This window comes from Xiphophorus hellerii, chromosome 2 (genome assembly GCF_003331165.1).
Source record: "Xiphophorus hellerii strain 12219 chromosome 2, Xiphophorus_hellerii-4.1, whole genome shotgun sequence".
In the NCBI taxonomy this organism is placed as follows: Eukaryota; Metazoa; Chordata; class Actinopteri; order Cyprinodontiformes; family Poeciliidae; genus Xiphophorus; species Xiphophorus hellerii.
This window is the reverse complement of record NC_045673.1, coordinates 24,622,282-24,633,897: the sequence shown is the minus strand read 5'-3', so window position 1 is coordinate 24,633,897 and position 11,616 is coordinate 24,622,282. Positions and strand designations below refer to the sequence as shown.

Here is an 11,616-nt window from a genome sequence, read left to right as displayed (position 1 = left end):
AGCTTTGTTGGATCAATAACGATAATAAAAGCAGATTTTAGTTTCATTACAACAAAATGCGGAGCTTCCAACGAAGCACGAAAAGCGTCTCTGCACACCAACCTTACGGTCTTGCCACGGATTCTCAGTCGTGTGTAGGTCTGGACTTTGACTGGGCCGTTCTAACGCATGAATCTGGACCGTTTCATCGCAGCTCGTGCCACAAATCAAGTAACGTTTATTCGCACGCGAGACAATTCACGTTTTTCCTGTCAAACGTTTTACAAGTATTGTATAAAGGAAACAAACTATAAAATAAAGTTAAATCCAGTTAGACAAAATTAAGTGTTACTCTGCCGTGAAGGTCAGATTTATAGACCATTTCTCTCTCCAGCCTTTCAGCTTAGACTGTTCGCCATTAAAACATGTTCAGGCAGACGACTGGATGACTTCTGATTGGTTCCACAGGATTTTAGTTTTGTGTGGGGGTAGCAGTGTAAAAGGAGCTTAATTAAGAAGTAGGCCATACTCTTCAAATGTTTATTTGGGGAAACAAAATGAAAACCATGTCTTATTTTCCCTTGACTTCACATAAATATTCAGTTAAGAAACATTGCAGCCAACTGGAAGCAGTCGTGTGTTTGAAGAGCTCCGGATTGATCTACGTCGTCTGTGTTCGCTTGGTGAATAAAGAGCTTGGTTGCTCGGGAACTTTTTCAATTCCTCTGATTAATTTTGGCCGTCAGCGATGCTTAAAGGAGCCTAACGGATCGCTGTGGCTTTACAGATTTATGGCGATTATGTAAGCGCTGCTCTTTAGCCGAATAAACAAATAATTCATCACTTCCAAGATGAACATCGGCTACCTGCAGCCCGACCTCGGTGGCGTTTATGAACAGGAACGTGGCGGAGTGTTGTTTCCATGGCGCCCGCTGACGGTGAGAGAGAGAGAGAGGAACCCCGAGGGGTTCGGGGGGGTTGATTAAAGTTTCACAATCACTGGTGGACCCAATTTGCTCCCTGTGTCAAGGGGATATAGTGGTTATGGCTGTTGCCGTGGCGACCCTGGAGTGGGACGAGTCCCAGGAGGCCCTAGAGGTGTGAGAGATGAAAGGTTAAAGAGGCCTAAATTAGATTTAATCAAGGTGAAGTTAAGGTTGTTGTTGGAGGATGGGCAGCTTTCATGGTATATAACTGGAGATATGATTGAAATCGGATCATTTCTATCAACATACTCCATTTTTTATAATTCAAAAATGACATATCCATCGAATCAGAGACTCCTCACAGGATTTATGAATCAAACAAGCGCTTTCTCCTGCTGCGGAGGATGAGATGGCCGCCATTGGTACGACAGCAGGCGGACATGTTTATAATGTTGTTACGATAAGTAGAAAGAGGCTGTCAGCCTGTTAAAGGCTCCTCTTACAGTATGTACATAATATTCTGATACCTTTTCACTAGTTTGTGTGTCTTGTTTTCATCTCAGTTATGCTTATAGATTTGTGGCTTTAGGTAAATAACGCTCCAGTATGCAGGGCCGGAGTTACCGGTAGTTTGTTGTTTTGTTTGCAATGTTTTATTGCTTGTTTTCAGCTTTGTTAACTTTTTTTAAAAAGTAAATATTAATTTGTCCAAATATGTTAGAAAAACACAAACTTTCATAGAACCTACAGACTATGTCACATTTGACACGACTGTAGTTTCAGCAGATTTGTTGGCGTATAAAAACGCTGATCAAGAGATTTTCTCTTAACTTTTCCCCTTTATTACAGCACAGAAATCATTTAGAAATGAGAGTAAAGTAGAAAATAATCAATAAAAAGTGTATTTTTTCAATGAATAACATATTCGAAACCAGATATTTACATACACCAAAGACACAGACGCACTTTTTTCTCACCGTGTGAAGTTAAATCCGGCCAAACGTCTTGGTTTAGCTTAACTAGAATTACCGACAGGACTTCTATTTGCTTAGGATAATAATAAAAATAATTTTGGAAATCATTTGGTGTATGTAAATGTCTGGTTTCGACCGTGACTAGAATTTACACCTCGCTCTTGATGAAGCCGTCTTCTCGACCGTTCTAAAACGTTCCGTAGAAATCCAAGCACTTGTTTTCAAGGCTGTTCTCTCCCAAACATCAACATAAAACCTGGTGTCGGTACGTCAGCAGGGTTCTGGACAACACCCTCTTCGTTTTCCACAAGTGCTCCGTCAGCTGTGCCGTGATTCATCTCCTCTTCCAACGCAGCCAGAGCAGCCTCATCAAGAATTCATGCAGCTGCAATTTCTGCTCTAAATGCATCGTTTTACATTTAAAACTTGGTGGGGGAAAAAAATCCCTTTCTGCAAAGGGCAGAAATATGTCAATAAGTCTGAAGAAGATGACATACGGTACATGTAAACAGTATTCACCTCTGTAGATGTTTTACTCTGTCGATTTTGCAAAGCAATCACTATAGACTAAACTGAAAACTAAACTCTATGAACTAATGACAATTAATGAAAAATATTTTACATGAAATAAGAGATTTTTATCAAAAATGACTAATTGTGCTGTGTACTCTTTCAGAGCACCGTATTTTTACATCATCACAGATATATTAGCAAACCAGGAAAGGTGCAGGAGATGGATTTCCAGATTCCTCTGAGCCGTCTTTTGTTTTCAGTTTTAAAGAGAGCGTCGACTTTAGAAACGCTCATCCCAAAGCATTAGCTCCATATCTTCAGCCGAGCTCTTAAGGTGCTTAACTTCAAATTTGTGTCAGATATCATACCGACGTCATATCTAATCAAACTGCCTTCTTGGTCATTCAAACTCGTATGTGTACTGGTTCTGACTGGGCCTCAGTTTCATCATTTCAAAAGATGATTTAAAAGTTCGTCCACTGGTGATTCTCTCACACGGATCTCAAAATTAACAAGCAGAGAAAACAATGTTTGGATTATATGAACATTTCCAAGTGAATGGTGGATTTTTGAGAGGTTTTATTACCACGTCGCCTCTGTTGGAGTGCGCAGTCCCTGCTGTAACGTTTACTTTGCCTGTAGTTTGATCTCCATCTGTGCCAGGCCTGTACAACTTATTGGACATGTTGAAAAATTCTGCAGCAGAGATGCTGGATGCAGAATTGATAATAAAAGTAATTTGATAAAAAAGAACAAACATGTACAACTGCTACTTCTATGTCACAAACAATGGTCCAATGATAACACATGCTGCAATATGCAGACACTCTGTCTGCGCCAACGAAGGTAACCCAGAGACCAAAGATAAAGAAGACTGTGTTAGTATATGCTGTAACTCTAAGACAGTTTTCACTGTGAGTATTAATGCCTATTAAGGTGTATTTTGTTTTTGAACTATTAAAATAAGTAGCTATACGTGTTTTTAGAAGGGAGTTTTGAGTATTTTAGCTATTTGCGGCTAACTGTGGCTTGCAAATACTGGGGCTCCACTCAACTACTTGTTAATGCTAATGTTTTTTTTTAATGTTTATTGTCTGATTGGACTCTGATTAGTATTTGTATGTCTGCTACATATAATGTAAATAGGATGTGTGAATATATGAGTTGTGTTGAACATAATTTACCAGCAGTATGCTTCATGCACTATGAAAACACATAGTGCATGTGTTTCAATCTACACCAAAAACACTTGGTGTAGATTTTAGTGCAAATATCTTACTGCACTTGAAATAAGGCAAAACTAACTTAAAAGTAGCTTTTCAACAAGATATAGGAGTTTGTTTAAAGTAAATAATTTCTTAATATTGATGAAAAAGTACTGGTTCCATTGGCAGACTGTTTCACTTATAACATGGGAAAATGTCTTGTTATAAGTAAAATCGTCTGTTAATGGAACCAGTACAAGCACAAAGTCACTTGTTAAATATTAAACAGTAAAACACTGTAATGAACCCACACACACAAACACACACACATAGAGAAAGTCTCAATTAAGTAACCTACTGATGGACAAACCTCAAAATTGGAGAACCGCCAGTTGCTACAGGCCCACTAACATTTATCTATCTCACTTTAATGACACCATTGTTCTTCTTTACTCTCACTGCGAATCATCTTCTGCTGCTGAAATATTACTTCCTGTGACAAATGGTGTCTCCGTCTTCCATATTGGAAGCAGGGAAGGAGAAATCTTCATCACCGAGCGGCTCATCTGGACCGCTTAGAGCAAAGTGATTGAGCACAAGCCAGCGCAGACGTTATGACTGGGAACGCTGAAGGGCTTTCGTCCAATGACAGGCTACAGCCCAGCATCTTCATTACTGCTAAATTCCTCCTGATACACCTGAAGTCGTCCTGTCAGACAAAACATCAGCTAGTTCACTATCAGGTAGCCTATATAGTTTGTACTATGACATCTTGCATTTTCGGTTACTCGAAAAGAAATTGGAGTACTAACAGAATCGATCCACTCTGCTTTATTTACAATTGAAACACTGGGACTGCTGTGATAATCATACAAAGTAAAAGGAAAAAATCCTAGAAAAAGCCTTACTTACAGTAAGTAATAATACTGAACAAATAAGGCAGTTCATTAATGCAGGCTTAACAACAACAACAAAAACCAACAACTAACTTTTTTTTTTTTTTTTTTATCGCCCTGCAAGGGGTCTCTTTTTGTGGGCTCTAGTGTCCCTTTTTTCAAAGTAGGCTGACAGGAAAGGGGGAAGGAGAGGGGAGAAGACATGCGGTAAACGTTGTCGGGTCCAGGAGTCGAACCCGCGACAGCCGCGTCGAGGCTACGTTTTGCCTGAATGTGGGTCGCGCCAACCCCTCCGCCACCACGGCACGCCCCCAACAACAACTAACTTTTAATTTGTTTTGTACGTTCGGATCTGGTCTGAATTTTTGTTTTCTAGGCAGGGTTTTTAAACACTCACACTTAAAGAGGCACTTTGACAAACCATAAAAAAGAAAAAGAAAAAAAGAGATTATTTGAAAAGGGATGAAAAACAGAACATCTTCAAGTACAAAAATATAAGAATAAAAATACATTTTATCCTGGGCAAATATCTGGACTGCCTGTGGGGCCCAAAGGAAGTCTTGTGTAGAGGAGGAATGTACTTTGAAAGAAGCAAGGGTTTGCATCAGGTCCCATGATGAGACCTTAAGCTTTCTAGAGACTTCTTTGTGGGTTTTGTCTTCTTATCTCAGGGTGAACTAGCTTAGACAGGTAGACCTGGGAATGCCAGAAGTTGTATTGAATGTCCTTCACTGTAGACTATTTCCATGACAACTGAATGGTAATTTCTTTTTGTTTTTTTAGACGACAAATATTCTTGAAATAAATACAACTAACGGATCCAAAAATCAATTTCTCTGATTGCCACAAAGTTCCCATTACCATCCATATTAAAGAAATCAATCAGGCACCGACCTATTAGCACTTAGGTGTCACGATTGACCATCTGTCATCTTAGAAACCCACATTGATCTGGTCTGTAAGATAAACAATGCAAAGGATACGTTTCTATGAACACTACTCCTCGCTTTGTGCCAAATCGTTTGATTTGACTGTGGTTTATGATGCACCCAACACATCTACAACCCCAGACACCTCTCTCATAACCGCACTGCTTTTGTGTTGACACTGTGTTTATGTTCACACACTCCACCAGTGAGAAGCTTTTGGTTTCCATTTCCCCGGCTGCTAGTGGAACAAGTGAGGAAACGCTGCTTCTTCTGCCTCCTTGCACATCGTCTTGTCCTGTGCTCTCTAGCAAACGCTCCCTCTGCGCCCCGCGACATTGAGCGGGGCAAGGAGCATGTGAGTGCTGTTGCTTTCCCTCGGTTAGCGGAACATAAAAATTTCATGTCCGGTTCAAGAGAGGGTTTCGTTGTAGCGATTATAACTGACTTGTTCTTTCAAAATCATTTCCACTTGATTGCAGACTTTGAGGCTTGATACCAACTGAATGGACCTCAAGAATACCGCAGCTTTCCACGGTCATGGTGAAATCTGGTCGTTAGAGAAATGCATGGTCATTTCACACCTTTGCCATTCTGCAGGTCTGTTTGTTTTGTGACTAAAATCCTCTGTCATCTACTTACGGTCTTTGATAAACTTTGCTACAATGTAAAGTAGTCAGTGTACAACTTGTACAAGGGCATAAATTTGCTGTCCCCTCAAAGTAACTCCACTTGCAGCCATGAAAATCTAATCTAATCTGCTGGCCACAAAAACAATATTTTGTGTGGCCGCCATTATTGTCCAACACTGCCCTAACACTCTTGGGCTCTTCACTAGGGCTTCACAGGCTGCCACTGGCATCCTCTTTAACTCCTCCATAACGACGTAATAGAGCTGGTGGATCTTAAGAGACATTGTGCTCCTTCATTTTCTGTTTGAAAATCCCACAGGTGCTCAATAGGGTTTAGGTCAGAGGACATGATTGGCCTCCAACACCTTAACCTTCAGCTTCTTTAGCAAGGTGGTGGTCATCTTGGAGGTGCGTTTGGGTTGGTCATCATGTTGGACTCCCTCACAGGGCTTTTCCACCATCGCGGACTGGAACCCTTTCCAGTACTCAAACGTGTTGCGTTTTCACCAGAACCAGGCTCCTGAACACCAAATCTGGTGCCATTCAGGCATACCTGGCTCTTCAGTGCGAACAGGCGCATAATCTGTTGTGTCACCCCATGGGCCTGTCAAATTGGGGACAAAGAAACAATGAATACGGCAGCGAACAAAGACCACAGAGGCGCAAGGTGTCCTCCATCTTGCTACTATGCTCTTCTCCCGCGTTGTGCAATGCCCCCTGTTGATCATCCATGCATAGTTCCCAAGAGGAATGGAAATGGGTGGTGGCTCTCAACAAACAACGGCATTTGAAGACACGTGAACCGAATCTGTTATAGAACAAGAGTTTTTACTATACAGCAAACTGTAGCTCCCCACAGTTTGCCCACAAACTATGACGCTGCCACCACCAGGCTTGACAGTAGGCAAGACACACTCTTTGTACAATCCACCTGATCGCTGCTACACTTACTTCACACCATCTGAACCAAATATGTTTCTCTTGTTCTTATTCGACCATAAGACATGATTTTAGTAATCCTTAGCCTTAGTCTGTTTTCTTTCACCAAACTGTTTGAGGGCTTTCTTGTGCATCATCTTCAGAAGAGACTTCATTCTGGGATGAACGCCATGGAGACCAAATTGATCCAGTGTGAGGGGTATGGTTTAAGCATAAACCATACCTCTGACTGTCTGCATAAACCATAAGCAGTCAACCCCTTCAGCAAGGCTGGCAGCACTCATATGTCTATTTTGATGAGACAACCTCTATGACCATGAATACGGGCACTCAGCCACTTTGGTCGACCACGGCCAAGCCTGTTCTGGGTGGAAGCTGTCCTATTGAACTGCTGTACGGTCTTGGCCACTGTGCGTGCGTACTGGTGCTAATCCATCTGTGCCTAAACTGCACTGTCATCATGTGCTACTCCCCTGTAATCTCTTTGAGATGGTTCCGCTCTCCCCATGTGGACTAAAACATTTCGTTAGCCTCCTGTTACAAAATGCATTTACGCTTTTTGACACTTTGTACTTTTTAATTCCAACCCAGGACCACTCATTGGAGAAGGGAAACCTTTTTATTGGGGCATTTCAGGTAAATCATTTTGTGTTTATTGAGCAGTTTCCCCACATTGCTGTCTTTGATCCGTTGAAAGCATAGTGCTGTTGTTCCTGTACTACACACTGGCTTTGGATGCGTCTTTATGCGATCTCTTTGGTTGTCCAACAATACTGGGTAAAAGTTCCTTGTATGTTTTCTTTTCTGGTTTTAGCTAAATTGACCCGTTCAGAGAAAAAGGGCAGGAAACTGCTACTTCGCAAGTTGTTGCTAGCTAACCAAAGAGTAAATGAGTTTGTTGATACCACCAACCTTTTTAGCTGACTGTGAGAGGTTGAAGAGCCAGAAGCCTTTAGTTCTGGACTCTGGACTGCATTGAGGAGGTGGGTGAGAGGAGAACATTAGGTAAGCTGAAAGCAATTATGATAACTCCTCTCACCCCCTTCATGAGACTATGGAGGCCTTAAGCAGCTCCTTCAGCAGCAGACTGATACACCCACGGTGTAGGAAGGAAAGATTTCACAGGCTATTCAGACTGCATAACACTTAGACCAGGTAATGAAGCATTGATAAACTGTTAAAATATCTGTACCACTCCCTAGATCAGAGAAAACAAAGGCACGACTGCCTTTGTTTTCGCTCATCTAGGCATTGTGCAGCACCATAGTTTCTTAAGTTATTTCTTATACATTACTTTTTTCTAGGCACAACATCACAGATTCTTTTTAAAGAACTACTTTTTACACATGATGTTATTGGTGGTTCAAATAGAGCTAAAGTTTTATCGTGATATTTTGTGGTACTATTGTGGTAACAACAAAATTGACAATAAGAAATATTCATTAGTTTTCTTTTAGGAAACGGTATGTCACAGCAATCGCAGCCCCACAAACCCAAGTTCTGCTCTAGAAAAACATTCAACGTGTAATAAGCTTCGTTAGTTCACCAGCCACGTAAAGAAGTGCGATTTGTATCAGTAAATTCCAGTAGAGTAGTAATCATATTTTCAAATTCATTTGTATTCATTGGTGCAGTTTTATTGAACAGTGGAGAAAAATAGTAAAAACAGTAAAATCCTGACAATGCAGACAGTTTTATGGGTTTTTGTCATTGATTGGAATTTATTGTGACAACAATATATAAAATCTTAAGACATTTATTGTGATAAATGATAAACGATATGATAAATGTCCACCCATAGATGCTGAGTAGCCTTTAGTTATTTTATATTGTTTTCTATTATGATTTCATTGATTGTTGTTTAGTGCAATTGTGTTGTTTTTTTTTTTGTGCTGTGACACATAAATTTCCACATGGTGGAATTAAAGCGTATCGATCTAAGATCTATTTTCTAAGCCTACATCTCCCACAACGCTGTGCGGTTCTGGATCGGAGTTTGGTGAAATGATCAAAATCCTATCGTATTTTCTGTAGGTATCGATCGCGTGTATCGCGATACATATATCTGCCATAGTAGGAGCACATCTCCTCTTTTTTAAAGGATCCTCAACTAGCAACCCTCTGATATCGATGACCTGATTTCCCTCCATTGCTTGAACACCACATGAGCTTCACTTCACCTAGAAGACGAGAGCAAAGGAAAGAAAGGAAAAGTGATGGATGCTTCCCTCCACTGTGGTTCATACATAATGAAGGCAGGAGTTCAATTATGCAAAGCGTTGATATTGACCCCAGAGTTTGTCATCGCTGCGTACTGAGATGTAAGGAGAAGGACGAGGAAAATATGGAGGGAGCGAACCGAACCGGCTGGGTGGAGAAAATAAAGAGATAGCACATAAAGAAGTTTGACAAGAAACAATTCAGATCTGCATATGGTGCTTGGCAACAGATTTAGATTCTCCGTTTCCATAATTAGTTATTTCTTCACGCGTAACAATAGCCCAGGGGACGGTTTCGAGCTAAGCTGCTTCACAGGGAAAGAAGAAAGGGAAATACTTCCCTTTGGAGACAGACAGGATGTGACATCAGGCCAAACCACACGAAGATATTTTAAAACGCCACTTTGGCCTGTTAATCTAAGTGAAGTTATGAATTATTAAACATCAGGTAAATGTGCACGAGATAGCCCACCTCTTCCTGATTTGTCGAAGTTAATCAGGAATAAAAATACCTGTATGTATTTTTTTTTTAAATGTTCTATAAATTTGCTATTTCCAGAGAACAACGACCTCCTTCACCCTGCTGTCCATAACCTTTCAGTTGTCTCCGCATATAAACGAGACCTTTCACGGCTTCTCCTGATTGGTAGTTCAAGGTTGGTAGGTGGAGCCTCGGGGCGTCGGCGTCCACCGAATGGACTCCGATCAGCTGACTGGATTCATTCAGGTTACAAAAGGGAGCAGAAAAATAGACGAAGTGTGTTTTGTGTTTGAGCTCACAGGCGCTCCTGCATCGCCGGATACAACAGCGCAGCAGGTGGTGCCGCCGTACGCACATGACTCTGCTTTCACACTCACCCCCCCCCCCCCCACACACACACACACACACACCCACACACACACGCACACACATAAAGCTGTCAAAATAGCATTCAATTCTAAATTAGATGCAGGACATCTTACTAAAGAAAGTACACTCTAGTATAAGATAACTGATCATCGTTTATCAGTGTGGCAGGAAGAGGTAAAATTAATAAATATTTAAACACATAAATCATCTTAGTCGGATGTGAACCAGCTGAGAGGTTTAGGAGAAGTTCGGTGGGCTGCTGTACTTTGTCACACAGCGTGATAGTAATTTGGCTTGTAAATATGTAATTAACGGTGCGGTGGGAGGACGTTTTCCGAACAGCGGGATGACGAAGCTTTTTTTAGGTGAGACTAGAGCGCCGATGTGCACATCTTGTCCTTGACCTGCCTTAAGTACAACCTCGTGTAACGCTGGTCACCTGACGCGAACCGTCAGAATGTAGATCACCTTCAGCTCCTCGTTGCAGGAGTTGCACTCAAAGGTTGCTTTAATTTCAAGCCACATCAAGATCACGAATGTCCTCAAAGGACCGGTAGTGGCCGAATGTATTGATGAAACTACCCATTAACAAGCTGTTACAATATTAACAAATAGCTGCCTCTGCATTTGAAGAGTACTTCTTACAGCTGCATAATAAAATCTGCAGGCTCTTATTTAACTCCCTTTCTGACGTTTTTTCCTGGAGGATAACGGTAACCCAGTGTAATGATACTTCCCTGAAACAGAAAACACTGTTTGTTTTTTTCTTTCTTCCAGAAGCACGAACAAGCGCTTATTCAATCTTCTTCGGCTTCTATTTTTCTTCTTCTTGGATATTTTAGTATAACTTTATTGTTTCTAAGCTTCGGCACGGTTTACACGGAGCCGGTTTTCGGTGAAGCTGTAATACTTTCGTTGCGAGCCAGCCTCTCTTTTATGCGTCATCGGCCAGCGTGGTTTCTGACGCCCGCACCTTCTGAAGCTCGGTCTGGGAGCGCAGCTTTTCGGTAACACGCCCTTCCATCCCTCCCGCTTTTGTTCCAAAGCGCGCGTGCATTTTGACGATGCTAAAATCACAGCGCCTCATAGTGGCCTGGCATGACAACTACAGCTGACCCGAGGTGTCTCGGCTGTGCCGCATAAACATGGAACTTTTCTCCAATAAATATCTGGAAATACCTGCAGTTTCCAGACAGCAGTCTTGTAAGAAAAATCTTCGGTCTTGCTAAAAAAAAAAAAAGTCCTTTAGATGAATGTCGATGTGACAACACTACCCTCTGGTGGCAGGCTGCTGTCACTGCGTGGTAGAAAGTGTGCATCTGGTGACTGCATGTTGTAAGAGCAGTTCCTTTGATTTGACAATTACAACTTTTAGTCTCTAGAAGGCCAAACAAATAGCTACGGTGGGCCTTATCGTCATCCAGGTGTCTGCACTGCCTTGTTGTTGGGGCTTTAGGGTAAATACTTACTCATGTGCAAACTAATCATAGTGAAATAAATGTGATAGATAAGTAAAAGGTGCTAAATGAGTGCCTTGTGCTGTGTTGTATTTTCCAC

General features: G+C 41.4%; 1 long non-coding RNA gene across 1 annotated transcript in view; it reads right to left on the bottom strand.

Annotated features, from left to right (window-relative positions):
• Positions 1–505: 505 nt before the first annotated feature.
• LOC116736954 (uncharacterized) overlaps positions 506–11,616 on the bottom strand; it is a 36,989-nt gene continuing 25,878 nt past the window's right edge. Inside the window, exon 2 of the long non-coding RNA XR_004342709.1 lies at positions 506–1,071. This is a non-coding gene — a long non-coding RNA (uncharacterized LOC116736954). The remainder of the gene's footprint in view (positions 1,072–11,616) is intronic.